Raw genomic sequence first — 14,826 nt, 5'->3', positions numbered from 1 at the left:
GGCTGAAAGGAGGAGAAAGAAAAGGCCCTTTGTGTTTCTGGGGGGTAGGAGGAAGAGGGGCAGCAGATCATGTTCGGGCTCTCGTAAAGAGAAGGCAGGTGACCCGCGGGCATGATCACATTTCAGCCAGCCTGTGTCTGGGAGGTCTTGCAGCCAAATGAGTTTGTGACCATTGAGCATAAAACCCAGGAGTGAGAAAGGACAAGCGTGGCCCAGAGGAGCCCCCGTGGACGCCTTTAAGGTCATTGTGCTGCACTAGGACCATCAGGCAGGCAGAGATTTCTTCCGAGCATCCTTTCCAGAATGCTTGACTCAGGCGGCTGAGTTTCTGTGCATGACCTAGGGGAAGGACCTAGCCTGTGTCTTTGGGCTGTGGTTAGATACCATCCTTGTCTAGTGGCTTCCATCCCTAAACTTAATAGGGAGCCTGCAGGTAACCCACAGAGGCCAAAGAAAGTCATGGAGCTTAACAAATGTTCCCCTAATATAGGTGACATTTTCCAATTCCTGTTTCTAACTTGATTTGGTCATCTTTGAACTGGGTTAGGTACTGGAAGGGATACTGGAGAAATATGCAGGATGCTGGTTGTCTTGAAGAAACTCAAAAACCCATGTGGGAGGAGAAAAACTACACACAGGCAATAACTAAGGCAAAATACAAATCCTATAGAATGTAGATATTAATAGGATATCCAGGATGATATATCCAGTTGTTAAATTAGGAGACCTGAATGATAAATGCTACAGATTTTCAAAGAGGAGTGAATCACTGGAAATGGGGAAATTGGTAGGAGGTTTATGGAGCTGAAGCTTCTTCTAGGCCTCAGGGAGGCATAGGATTGGAAGGGTGGTTAGGAGAGGAGGAGAGGGTCATGCTGGCGAGCACGTCGTGAGGCACAGTGGGTGGACTCGCTTTCCAAAACCAGCCCTTGTCCTGCACACCAGTGACGCTTAAGGAGCCCAAGAGAATGCCCATGGCATGGCTCTGAGTCTTTGCGTAAATTTTTCATTCTAGTCTAAAAAATGGATGAACTTGAGTTTTTATGCTTGTAAAGTAAGTACAGGGTTCTAAATCATCATTATTTCTTTCTTTTATGACTAGTTTGAAAGTAGCTTCTTTACCTCTTTAAATATTTGCAGCAACCAGTACGTGGTTCCACTTGGAAAAATGAGCTGTCATCATGAGAAATGAAGCCAAGAAGGTTGGGATTTCCCTTTGCTAATAAAATGCTCAGGCTTCTGGAATTTCTTTGTAAATGCCAATTTTTAGTGCCTTGAGTGAAAGGGGTGGAGGTTGAAGGATGCGGAAAAAAGGGTTGAAAGCTCTTTGTAACAAATCTTGAGAACTGCCTCTCCAACATGTTCGAGGCCTTCAGAGTTTACTTTGTGGGTGTGTGCTTAATTTTATGAAAGATTTGTTCCCAATTATGTTTTCCACTGTAACAGGGAAGCAGTGGACATGCCATTTAGGGGGGAAAAAAGAGGCATCCAGTTTGAAATGGCTGTATCAATGAGAGATTAAATTAATGGTATTTCTTTATGGAGCAGCTACTAATGATGGCAGCTTTCAGCCAAAGAATGCACACACCCCATGAATCTTGAGGAACCAGACACATCCTGCTTAGACAGGAGTCTGAATTTGTTGCCTGTTGAGAGAGTGGCTCTTGTGAAGGTCAATAATCAGCATCTCTGCCAAGGTATTTTTTCAAGTTTTTAGTTGTTTATAATAAGTTTTTACAGATGCCCAAGCCTCCCTCCCCCACCTCACATGCAAAAAAAAAAAAAAAGTTTTTAAAATCCGAGCCTCTTTTGACAGAGGAACCTTAGCTAAATCTATTGTAAAGCTTAGCCTCTTTTTTTCCCCCATAGATTTAAAAATACATCAGAGGTGACCTTCTGGGGAAGAGGCCTGAGTCTCTTGTAAACTTGAGCAGAGAATGTGTCATGCTACATAGTTTCCAGGTCCTGTCAGCCCATCTTAGTGAGGAATCTGCTGCTGCCTGATTTTACCTTGTATTAATTTCCTGGGGTGGGGGTGGGGGGAGTGAAAGTCTATCCCTCAGTCCTCTGAATCTTTTGCAACCCCATGGACTGCAGCCCGCCAGGCTCCTCTGTCCATGGGATTTTGCAGACAAGAATACTGAAATGGGTTGCCATTCCCTACTCCAGGGGATCTTCCAGACCATGGGATCAAACCCCTGTCTCCAGCATTGGCAGGTGGATTCTTTACCACTGAGCCATGAGGGAAACCCATTAGTTACCTAGACTTGCTGTGAACATGCCTTGAGTGGCTTATACAACAGTGGTGTATTATCTCACAGTTCTGGTGACCGGAAGTTTGAGATCAAGGTGTTGGTGGGGTTGCTTCCTGCCCCCTGAGGGCTGTGAAGGTGAATCTGATCCGTGTCTCTCTCAGCTTTGTTTGGTGGTTTGCTGACAGTCATTGAGATGCATCACCTTGGTCTCTACCTTCGTCTTCACATGGCGATCACTCTACTTGTCTCTGTTCCTCTTCGAATTCTCCTTTTCATGAGAAAACCAGCCTTATTGGATTAGGGCCCACCCTAAGGACCTCATTTTAACTTGATGACCTTTGTAAAGACCCTATCTCCAGATAAGGTCATATTCTGAGTACTTAAGACTTCAACTGATAATTTCACAAGGTGTGTGTCAGGCGTGGGGCTCACAGTTCAGCCCCAAACATGCCTCCATCCTTTTCTGTCCTAGAACAAATTCCCCAAAGCCCCGGCACCTCCAACTGAGCTCGTGTGCTCATAAACTTTAGCTTCACAGTTTCTTCATCTTTTGGACTGTACATTTTCAGTGTCTAATAAAGTGAGGCCAGAGTATCACAATTTTTTAATGGGTGTTGGTGCCTAATTTTGTTGTTCAGTTGCTAAGTCGTTTCTGACTCTTGGCGATTTCGTGGACTGCATCACGCCAGGCTCCTCTGTCCTCCACTGTCTCCCGGAGTTTGCTCAAATTCATATTTATTGAGTCAGTGATGCTATCTAACCATTTCATTCTCTGCCGCCCCCTTCTTTTGCCTTCAACCTTTCCCAGCATTAGGATCTTTTCCAATGAGTTGACTCTTTGGATCAGGTGGCCGTATCTTCTGAATGGTCATATCTCTTTGCCTTCCCTACCATCCATGGAGTTCTCTAGGCAAGAATACTGGAGTGGTTTGCCATTCCCTCCTCCAGTGGACCACGTTTTGTCAGAACTCATCACTGTGACCTGTCTGTCTTGAATGGCCCTGCACAGCATTGCTTATAGCTTTACTGAGTTGCACAAGCCCCTTCGCTGTGACAAGGCTGTGATCCGTGAAGGGGCAGTGCCTAAACATAATGTTAATCACAAGAATAAATACAATCACACAAGTAAACATGTATTGACCACTGACCTACTACAAGAGAAATTAGGAGAAGAGTTCCCATTGATTTAATTCTTGCCATGTGTCAGGCACTGTACCAAAATCCTTCACATGTAATGCTTACAAAATTGTATCCAATAAAGACTATTCCTGTAATAGCAATTTACAAAGAGAAGTTAAGGTTGAGAGAAGTTAAGTAACTTGGGTAAAGTTGCACGTTTGATAAATGGCAGAGAGATCTGAATCCCAGTTTCTCTTAATGCCAGAGCAATAGTTGTTGACATAGGGCATTCCCTTTCTTAAGTTTCAAAGCTGCAGACTGCAGAAAGTAAATTTTGCTTCAATGCTCTAATGCTTTAGAGCATTAAATGCTTTATTTAATAAATAGATAAAGACCCATGGATTGATTTTGTCATTATCAGCGCTTGCCACTGGTGGCGGCAAAGCTCACTAATAGTGTCATTCCGTGGGCAGAGGAGGCTCTGGGTTGCTTTGAGGGAGGCAAAGCACTTGAAACTGAACTTGCGAAGCAAGAGAGGACAGATGCTGCTGCTTTCTGCTCTTCCTCTGTAGTTCAGAAAACTAATTCTAATTCTAAATGGAAGCCCCATTACTGGCTAACTAGACCACAACCTCATTCTAGTTGTTCAGTCAGCCAGTTGTGTCCGACTCTTTGAGACCCCATGGACCCTCCCCATGGAGGCAGCATGCCAGGCCTCCCTGTCCTTCACCATCTCCTGAAGTTTGCCCAAGTTCATGTCCATTGCATTGGTGATGCCATCTGGCCATCTCATCCTCTGATGCCCTCTTCTCTTTCTGCCCTCAATCTTTCCCAGCAACAGGGCTTTTTCCAGTGAGTCAGCTGTTCACATCAGATGACCAAAATACTGGAGCTCCAGCTTCAGCATCAGTCCTTCCAATGAGTATTCAGGGTTGATTTCCCTTAAGATTGACTGGTTTGATCTCCTTGCTGTCCAAGAGACTCTCAGGAGTCTTCTTCAGCACCATTGTTTGAAGGCATCAATTCTTCAGTGCTCAGCCTTCTTTACAGTCCAGTTCTCACAACTGTACATGATCACTGTGAAGACTATAGCCTTGACTATACTATACTATAGCCTTGACTGTATAGTCAAGGCTATACAGATCCAGAAAAACATCTATTTCTGCTTTATTGACTATGCCAAAGCCTTTGACCTTGTGGATCACCACAAACAGTGGAAAATTCTTAAAGAGATGGGAATACCAGACCACCTGACCTGCCTCTTGAGAAATCTCTATGCAAGTCAAGAAGCAACAGTTAGAACTGGACATGGAACAACAGACTGGTTCTAAATAGGGAAAGGCGTATGTCAAGGCTGTATATTGTCACCCTGCTTATTTAACTTATATGCAGAGTATATCATGAGAAACACTGGGCTGGAGGAAGCACAAGCTGGAATCAAGATTGTCAGGAGAGATATCATTAACCTCAGATATGCAGATGACACTATCCTTATGGCAGAAAGCCAAGAACTAAAGAGCCTCTTGATGAAAGTGAAAGAGGAGAGTGAAAAAGTTGGCTTAAAGCTCAACATTCAGAAAACGAAGATCATGGCATCCAATCCCGTCACTTCATGGCAAATAGATGGGGAAGCAGTGGAAACAGTGACAGACTTCATTTTGGGGGTTCCAAAATCACTGCAGATGGTGATTGCAGCTATGAAATTAAAAGATGCTTATTCCTTGGAAGGAAAGTTATGACCACACTAGACAGCATATTAAAAAGCAGAGATATAACTTTGCCAACAAAGGTCTGTCTAGTTGGCGCTATGGTTTTTCCAGTAGTCATGTATGGATGTGAGAGTTGGACTACAAAGAAGGTTGAGCACCAAAGAATTGATACTTTTGAAGTGTGGTGTTGGAGAAGACTCTTGAAGTCCCTTGGACTGTATGGAGATCCAACGAGTCCATCCGAAAGGAAATCAGTCCTGAATATTCATTGGAAGGACTGATGCTGAAGCTGAAATTGCAATACTTTGGCCACCTGATGCAAAGAACTGACTCATTGGAAAAGACCCTGATGCTGAGAAAGGTTGAAGGTGGGAGGAAAAGGGGACGACCGACAGAGGATGAGATGGTTGGATGGCATCACCTACTCAATGGACATGAGTTTTAGTAAACTCTGGGAGTTGGTGATGGACAGGGAGGCCTGGCATGCTGCAGTTCATGGGGTCGCACAGAGTCGGACACGACTGAGCAACTGAACTTAACTGATACAGATCTTTGTCGGCAGAGTAATGTCTCTGCTTTTCGACACAGTCTTGGTTTGTCAAAGTATTAGAACTTGTAAACAGTGTACCTGAAAAACTGTGGATGGAGTTCTGTAATATTGTACAGGAGGCAGCAAACAAAAACATTCCAAAGAAAAAGAAAAGCAAGAAGGCAAAGTGGTTATCACTCTAGTTACCCCAGACCATAATTGCAGGAATTCTTGGTTAAACCTGATATCATTCCAGCTGTAGCTGGAAACCAATATGGAACTCAGAAGCTGGCCCCTAAACTTGGGGAAATCTGATCGTCTCCACAAGCAGAGAATCATCTAGGTTATTACCTCTTATCTCTTTATTCTGAAATTAATTACCTAATCATCTTGAACTATGGCTGGCATCAGTGTTTTTTGCTTGACAAATTCTTGTATGTAACTTTTCTTTTGAAGTGAAATAGGAGTTGCTTCTGAATTCATTCCGTGGAGATTTTTCAGTTGAGTTTCTTTCCACAGATCTTTGCCATAGGAGGTGGTTCTTTGCATTTCTATGGCAGCAGGTATCAGCATGAGTTGAAGGCACAGTGTCTATTAAGATGACATTAGTGACAAGCATTGACTTTCCTTTTGAGTCCCCATCTCCCTTTAAACAAGGAAAGTCAGTATGTTCTGATTGACTTCGTTTTCCAATTATTAGTTGTTACCATGTGAAATTAGTTTCACTTTTTAAGAAGCACTGCCTGAAAGGATTTCATTTTCTATCTTCTCAGTAGGTTGAAGGACATGGTATCTCCCTTCCTCCTTCCTCTTGGGCTGTCCAGTGGGCTGACTGACCGGGAGGTGCAGAGATTTATAATGTGGGAAAAGAACAAAAAAAGTCTGAGGAACCACATGTTCTCCTGGGATGGGTTTATTTTGAAATGTATTTTTCAATGCTGAGAATGTTTCTATGGTAATTTTTCAAACTGGGGCTGTGATTTTGGAGGTTTCTTTATTTTTCCATGAGAGTCAGTGTCCATGCTTTAAAGGGTTGTTTCATAACTGAGAAGCTGCAGGGTCCTTCTGGGAGACCCCAGAGGACATATTTATTATGATATGGGGTAGGCTGTGATAACAAGATACGTGAAATTGAATAGATAGAACTGTTTCCTTAAGTAAACATTTCCAACACTCCAGAGCCAGCAGGACAGGTCTGCTTCGTGGACTCGTCCAGGGACCCAGGCTCCTCTATAATGTCCTTCTGCTGCCCTCCTGAGCTGCACTGTATTTTGTAATAGGCGGTTGCTGCCTGTGGCTCTTGAGCACTTGAAATGTGGCTAGTCCAAATGGAGGTATTCCATAAATGTGAGATACCCACCAGATTTCAAAGATTTAGTACCAAATACCTTAATAATAATATTTATAATTACACATTGAAATGCTAATATTCCAGACGATGAATTAAGTAAATTTAAAATTCACTCCCCTTGTTCCTTCTTCTTTAATATGGCTCCTAGAAACTTTAAAATGCCTTATATCTTACTAATTCCTTTGGACAGTGCTGGTCTAGGCTGTTCATGGTGCATATTCTGTATATGAGAACCAGAAAGAGGGAGAATGAACCCCAAGCATCTCCTTTAAAAAAAAAAATTATTTATTTATTTGGCTGTGCCAGGTCTTAGTTGTAGCATGTGGGATCTTAGTTTCCTGACCAGGAGTGGAATCCAGGTCCCCTGCATTGGGAGAGTGGAGTCTGAGCCACTGAACCATCACGGAAATCTAGTAGCATCTTCTTTTTTTAAAGGATGTGACCCCAAAGTCACACAAATCATTCTCCCCTCACATGGAACTTACTGGAGCTTTAATCACATGCCCCTACCTAGCTGCTGCTGCTGCTGCTGCTAAGTCTCTTCAGTCGTGTCCGACTCTGTGCGACCCCAGAGACGGCAGCCCACCAGGCTCCCCCGTCCCTGGGATTCTCCAGGCAAGAACACTGGAGTGGGTTGCCATTTCCTTCTCCAATGCAGGAAAGTGAAAAGTGAAGGAATTCTGAGAGGAAAACACTCTCTCCGGATGGCAGCCATGAAACCAGCGACACCTCAAGGGATAGGAGGAATGGGTCCTGGAGTAGATCAACTCAGTGATCTGGGTTGAATTGCTACCCATCCCCCAAAAGATATATTGAAGTCACATACTGAGGTCCTCAGTATGTGACCTTATTTGGAAATTGGATCTTAATAGAGGTAATTAAGTTAGAATGAAGTTATTAAGATGAATGCTAATCCAATATGACTGATGTCCTTATGAAAAGGGGACACTTGGGCACAGACCTGGGCAGAGGGAAGACTATGTGTAGAGACAGGAAGAACACCACGTGGAGATGAAGGTGGGGAACTCTGTGATGCACCTGTAAGACCGAAGATTGTCTTCAGACCCCTAGAAGTGAGGAGAGAGGTGTGGAGCAGATTCACCCTCAGGAGGAAACAGCCCTGCCGACACCTTGATCTTGGGCTTCTAGCCTCCAGAACTGGGAGACGGTACATTTTTGTTGTTTTAAGCCACCCAGTTAGTGGTATTTTCTGGTGGCAGCCCTGGAAAACCATTACACTTGGCCACAGGCAGTTTCCACATGGAGTTTCATCTGAAGGGTTAGGTGGTAAAGGTGTGTCGTATGTCCTTCGTTTTGATTGCTTTTACCCCGGTAGTGAACATCGGTTGCCATTTGTCCAATTCTCCATTGTTCTGTTGGTGGACATGCTGTTCATGTGACGTGAAGTGCTTTTTCCATGTTTGAAATGGAAACTGCTCCTAAGTGTTACCAACGGGTGACATTAGGTTGTCAATTAGGTTTTTCCTTTTAGTCCAGTAGTAGGTTGGGTTTGATAAGAAGTGGGATTAAAAGGACCTGTGTTAAGTATACCATACAGTCATCATTCTGAGATTGTTTGTGGTGATGGGAACTGTCCTGACCTGATCCTATACCTTCACAGGGAAGTTTGGGAGTGATGTCAGCCTACAATTATACATTTTAAACTTAGTTGTAGGTTACACTAAAGTGCATACATTCATTTGGTCTGTGCAGTCGATGAAATTGTGAAACATGAGGATTCTTAATTATATCAGTTTCATTTGAACATATATGCCCGTTTGACATACTTTCAAGCTGAGGCTTAGAATTCTGAGAAAAACATTAGATTTGTTGCAAAAGAACTTAAAATAGTGGCATTTTCCACTTCTAAGTCATGTAGCTTAATTACTATAACCTGACATAATTTTTTTTTTTTTTTTACCCGCATTCCCCTTTGCATTCATAGTTTACTATTCTTTTCTACCTCTGTTGCTTGCAAAGCCTTGTCATTCTCTTTGTGGGCTTGGGCTGTTGAATATTTGAATCCAAATGCAAGACATTATATTTATCCCAGTTAAATTTTATTTTCTTAGTTAAGTTTGTTCAGTAATTCTGTTGCGCTGGTTTTTGCACTAAATTCTAACTCTTTTTTTTTTTTTTTTAAATTCTAACTCTTACCATAATCACATTGTCATCCATCTTATCCTGCTCAGCCACTCAGTCATGTCTGACTCTTTGCAACCCCATGGATTGCAGCTGGCCTGGCTCCTCTGCCTATGGAATTTTCCTGGCAAGAATACTGGAGTGTGTTGCCATGCCCTCCTCTAGGGGATCTTCCCGACCCCAGGATCGAACCTGCATCTCCTGTGTCTCCTGCATTGCAGGTAGATTCTTTACCACTGAGCCACCTGGGAATCCCCAAAACTTAGTAGGCATGCCTATTTAATCTAAGTCATTAATGTATGGTATAGCTAGCTCTGTCTTCAGATATGGATATATAACCAGACTCCAAAGAATAAGGGCAATGCCCATTTGGAAGGATGCCAGTGGTTAATATGTATCACCTTGTCATATATGAGATATAATATATATATATATCTCGTATACAAGCATACCTCATGTTATTGTGCTTTTCAGATATTGCTTATTTTTTCTAAGAAAATTGAAGGTTTATGGCAACGCTGCATCGAGCGAGTCTTTTGGCACCATTTTTCCAACATCATTTGCTCACTTCATTTCTCTGTGTCATACTTAGGTAATTCTTACAATATTTCAAACCTTTTCATTATTGTTATATTTGTTGTCATGATCTGTCATCTTTTATAATGCTGTTGTTTTTTTGTTTTATAATTTTTCACTGTTATGCACATTGTTTCTTTAGACATAATTCTATCACATATTTAATAGACTATAGTGTAAACATGACTTTTATATGTACTGGGAAACCAAAAAGTTCCTGACTTCCTTATTGCAATATTTGCTTTATTACAGTGGTCTGAAACTGAACCCATAATATCTCTGATGTACGCCTGTATATAATTATTAGCATCCTTCCAAATGGGCAGTGCCTTAATTCACATTCTTTGGGGTCTGGTTACAGCTGACCCATTATACTATTTCTCAACCCTGTTTATCTTGTCCCAGTTTTATCCTTTACTATCTATACAATATTGTACAGGTTACATAATCTCTCATCTTTGATTTTCTCATCTGTAAACCAGGGTGATGCCAGCACCTTCCAGCATCATTGTGAGGATTAGGATAAAGTCTGGCACATAGTAAGTTTTCAATAAGTACTACCCAATGATACCTGTTAACCCTGCTGCCTTGCCTGGTGCCTGGCATTAGTAGGTCTTCAGTAGTGTGTGATGCATGGATGGTCTCTAAGTTTACTGTCTAGTTGAGATACTGTGATTGACATGCATGAAACAGATACAGCAACAGAAGGCTTGTGTCACTCAAAACAAAACCAGGAGCCCCAGTGATAAATACTATAAGGGTTAAGGGAGGGCTTCATTGGAAAGGGTGAGTTTGGGGCTGGGCCTTCTTGACTGGTAGGTTAGGATTAAGAGAGGAAGTCAATATTGGTGGGGGGCTGTCCAGAGGAGAGATCGACAAGAGGGAGATGAACCGAATAACTGAGTTTAGGTGGGAGGGATGGACTTCTGCACAGCATTGGAAACTAAGGGCGGGTGATGTTGATAAAGTTGCAGAATGAGGGTTGAAGATGATTGCATTTGGGGTGGTAGGACGGTTTAGGTTTTTGAGAGACTAATGGGAGGAAAGGGCCAGGACTCTAGGGCCGAGGCTCCGGTGGTGGCTGCTGTGGGGAGGGAAGGGATATGGTGCTTTGAGTGGGTGTGAGACCAAGAGCAGAGAAGATGATTCCTGTTGCACCACACCCTGCCTCGGCACGCCAGTCAAGGGAGGGTAGTCCCCATCTCCTGAGAAATCTGGCGTGGGCTGTTATCACACTCGCCTTTCACTAAGCAGCTTTGTAGGAAACTTCAAGAGGTTTAAGACAAAAAAAAAAGAGTGAGAATCTCCTTGATTAAAAAAGACTGTTTGGAGAACATTAACATTCAAATGCACTGCTCTGCCAGGCATTGTTCTAAACAACAAATTGTAATCTGCTTCTTGTCTCTGTTAGAGGAGTACCTTTCTTATACCCATTTTACAGATGAGAAAGCTGTGACACAGTAACTTGCTGTGTTAGATTGCTAGCATGGTTGTAACAAGTAGTATAAATGGAGTGGCTTAAATAACAGGGATGTATTGTTTCATACTCTTGGACAACGGGAGTCTGAGATCAAGGTGTCAGCAGAATGGGGGCCATGAGGAAGAATGTGTTCCCCACACCTCTCCTTGCTTCTGCTGGTTTGCTGGCAATCTTTGGCGTTTCCTTGGCTTATGCGTGCATCTCCCAGATCTGCCTTCATCTTCACACACATTCTCTGTGTGTGGGTCTCTGTCCAAATTTCCCCTTTTCATGAGGACACCACTATTATTGGATTAGGGGCCCACCTTTCTTCAGAATGACTTCATCTTAGCTAATCACACCTGTCAGCACCCTATTTCTAAATAAGGCAATAAGGGGGTGAGGACGTGAACATGTGAATTATAGGATCAACATAACATCTGTCCAAATCAGAAAGGTGAAGCAGGAACCAGGATTGGTGCCTGGGGACTCTGGCCCCACAAGCCATGCCTTCCCACTCAAGCCATGCCTTCTCCACAAGCCATGCCCTCAAAAGCCACGCCCTCTCCACAAACCACGCCTTTCCACAAGTCACGCCCTCCCCAAAGCCACGCCTCCCCAAGCCATGGCTTCCCCACAGTGTCTGTAGTGTCTGCTGTGCACAGGTGTTGGCTGGCGGAGCTGCAAGATATTCCAGCCAGCCAAGTAAAGTCCTGAGATTGGATTTCAAATTCCTCTTTCCATAGTACCATGGCAACTAACCAGTGATAATTATGGATAAACTGTAACCAAAACATGTTCTGGTAAAGCCCAGTAGCTAGATTCCCACTGATTGGTCTGAAATCCTTCGGTGTCAGAGATTAACTGGGGCAGAGAACATGGAAAGCAAAGCAAAGCAAAGCAGTTAGACCTGTTCCTGGAAGATCCGGACCTGCAGATACATTGGGACCTGTGACTTAAGGAATGTGTGTACAGTTTTTTGTGTTGAAAATTACAAAGGGCTGGACTTAGGCCAGCCTGGCTGTGCCTTAGACTGTTAGGGGCACAGCTATCCCTGAGTGGTGGATCTGGCCCTGGGACGGGTCTCAGGGCATCAGCTGTGCCCCATGAAGAGCTGGAAGATGGGTAGTTTGGTAAGTTCTGCTGAGTGTTCAAGTAAGTCCCATAGTCGTGGGACCCTGGTACTATAGATTCCTGCGTTTTGGAGTGCATTTGGAAAGCCACTTCTGCCCTTCCCACACAGAGAACCATGGTAGGCAGGATGAGATCATTGTGCCTGCTCTGTCTGCAGCATCAAGCCCAGCTCCCTTCTCCAGAGAGTGTGATGAATGAATGAATGAATGAATGAATGCAGCATGGAAACACTGCTCATTGTCAACAGCCCCACCCCCAGCCCCCTCATTCCTCTGGCTCCTGTTTGCTCAATATTTACTACTCTCCCCATGTGGACAGAAATAGACGGGCAGAGGGATTTTCTGGGTGGGTTTCCTTCAGAGTGGTCTGAATGTCCTCTTGGCCACTTCTGATTGTGTTATATGACATTAACAAGCATCATCAGAGGGCCTGGCTTGTTATGTACAACCCAACTGGGTTTTGTATCCATGCTGTGAAGTTATTTGGTGTCTGTAGTTCATTAGCTGAAGTGGTTGGAGAACCACGCCAAGACCAGTCATGAACTTGGATCTGATGTAGGCTAAATAACTAGCTTGTGTCCTATAGGCAAAAATTATCTAAATTGAGACCCAGTTTACTGACTAGCATCTGCGTCTCCTTGGTCATGAGAGAGCTGGAGTGTTTGATTAGGAATATGGCCACTCGATACCAGAAACAAAACAGTGCTTAGGTCGTGGTTAAGATGGAGCGGCTATGCCAACCTCATTTAAAGGAAGCCATAATATCATCATTATTCATTTTTAAAAATGTATTTCTAAGTCATTTCGCCAAAGTTGGTCAAAAAGAGTCTGTACAGCTTGTTCCTCGCTGCAGAAGAATTCTCTCAAATAGTCAAGCAAGTCCTCAATCAGACAGAGGTCTCATTTCATGGCTCCAGGTATAATGTGGTGAATGTTACTTATCTTTGAGGTTTTGATAACTTTTAAGCCCATTGTGAGCCCTGTTCACACATTCATTTCTCTACTATAAACCTGTTTAATAAATAATACTATTGGGTTAGCCACGGTTATGATTTTTGATCCACTTAAGGGAAGTTATGTGAAGGAAAGAATCTAAAACATAGAATTTTTTTGTCATATTATTTACATTAATAAAAAATGGAGAGAAACCCATATTTTGGAGGAGTATGCAAATAAATTATTCCATCCACAGAGAGGAATGTTCTAGAGTTCTTACAAATACTAAGCTTAAAAAATTATGCAGCAACTGGGAAAGTGCATTTAATAAATTAAGTGGAGAGAGATTCAAGTTACAAAATTATATGACATTATACTTACAAAAAGCAAATATATATGGTACATATCAACACTTAGAGGAATACTTAGGAAATAAGGATGGGTGAAAATATTTAGCCTTAAGGATATTCACCCTGGTGATACTCTTAAATATATGAAAACTAGAAACCACTTTAGCATTATAGTAAAAAAAAAATTGGCTGAGTACATTTTTGAGTACATATTACAAAGCCGTTAAACATGTTGTAGAAATCTGTTAGTGAAAGCTATTTTGTATATTACTGAGAGATAACAGGAAGTTCTTAAACATACTTGTGATGGAAGGTACGAACAAGGTAAGAGACTTCTAAGGACAGATCCAAGTTTTGTGGAAACTGAGGGTTATACAGAAGTATATGGGAACCCTCCTTTAAAAAAATTTTTTTTTTTACTTTACAAATTTTACAAAGACCAAAACAAACAAAAATATACGTACATACACTGGGAACATATTGCTAGGCCTTGAAAGGGACTCATACAGGGAAGGGGTCCCTTAGGTTTAAGCTTCAGTAGCTTCTGGGTGTTTTGGTCTGCCTTTTTGCATCTTCTGACCTTAAAGTAGAAGAAGGCCAAGCCTGTGGCATTCAATCCATCTCAGATTGCAGCAGTTATCTCCTAGGGGCCCTCTGCTGATACCATCGCAGGCCTAGTAAATTGCCCTACACAACAGGATTCGTAAAAGACTTTGTGGTGGTTCTTTTCTTCATCTCACTTAAGTACATTTATCTTTCTTTTAGTTTGTTCGTTCTCCAAGTGCATTGTCTGGATCAGCCACTTAGCATTCCTGGGGAACTTATTAGAGCTGCAAATTTGGGGCTACCTGACTAGAAACTCTGGGAGTGGAGCCCAGCCAAGCCCCCAACCCCAGGCTATTCTGGTGCCAACTCAGATTTGAGGTCTAGTGCTATAGCTGTCAACCCTCATTTTACATGACAACCACCCAGAAAGCTTTTGTAACTGCTGATTACTGGGACTCACCCCCAGAGATTCTTTGTGCTATGAGAGGGAAAAGAAATCCTTCACCACTGAAAGTGAAGGATTTATCACTTATGGCGCTTACAACACAGATGGAGAGCTGTGTAGATGAACACTTTGTTAGCATGCGTTGTCTTTCCTGAACTCTACAAGGGAATCAAGATCTGTAATTACTTGACTGACTGAACGGTGTTTTTGCACAGAATCCAGAGTTATCTCCTGAGAGTTAATTTCATTCATTAGTTAAGCCCAGTTTCTCGGACC

General features: G+C 42.7%; 1 protein-coding gene and 1 long non-coding RNA gene across 5 annotated transcripts in view; both read left to right on the top strand.

The window, feature by feature from the left end:
• Positions 1 to 14,826, top strand: part of RAI14 (retinoic acid induced 14) — a 161,848-nt gene that overhangs the window by 32,461 nt on the left and 114,561 nt on the right. The window lies entirely within an intron of this gene.
• On the top strand, positions 7,638 to 13,503 carry LOC138984244 (uncharacterized). Its single transcript, XR_011461513.1, has 3 exons — positions 7,638 to 9,326; positions 9,580 to 9,697; positions 10,164 to 13,503. It is a non-coding gene; the product is annotated as an uncharacterized lncRNA (long non-coding RNA).

The sequence above is a fragment of the Bos mutus genome, chromosome 20 (assembly GCF_027580195.1).
Source record: "Bos mutus isolate GX-2022 chromosome 20, NWIPB_WYAK_1.1, whole genome shotgun sequence".
Classification (NCBI taxonomy): domain Eukaryota; kingdom Metazoa; phylum Chordata; class Mammalia; order Artiodactyla; family Bovidae; genus Bos; species Bos mutus.
The sequence above is the reverse complement of the archived record's forward strand: the minus strand, read 5'-3'. Positions and strand labels throughout refer to the sequence as shown.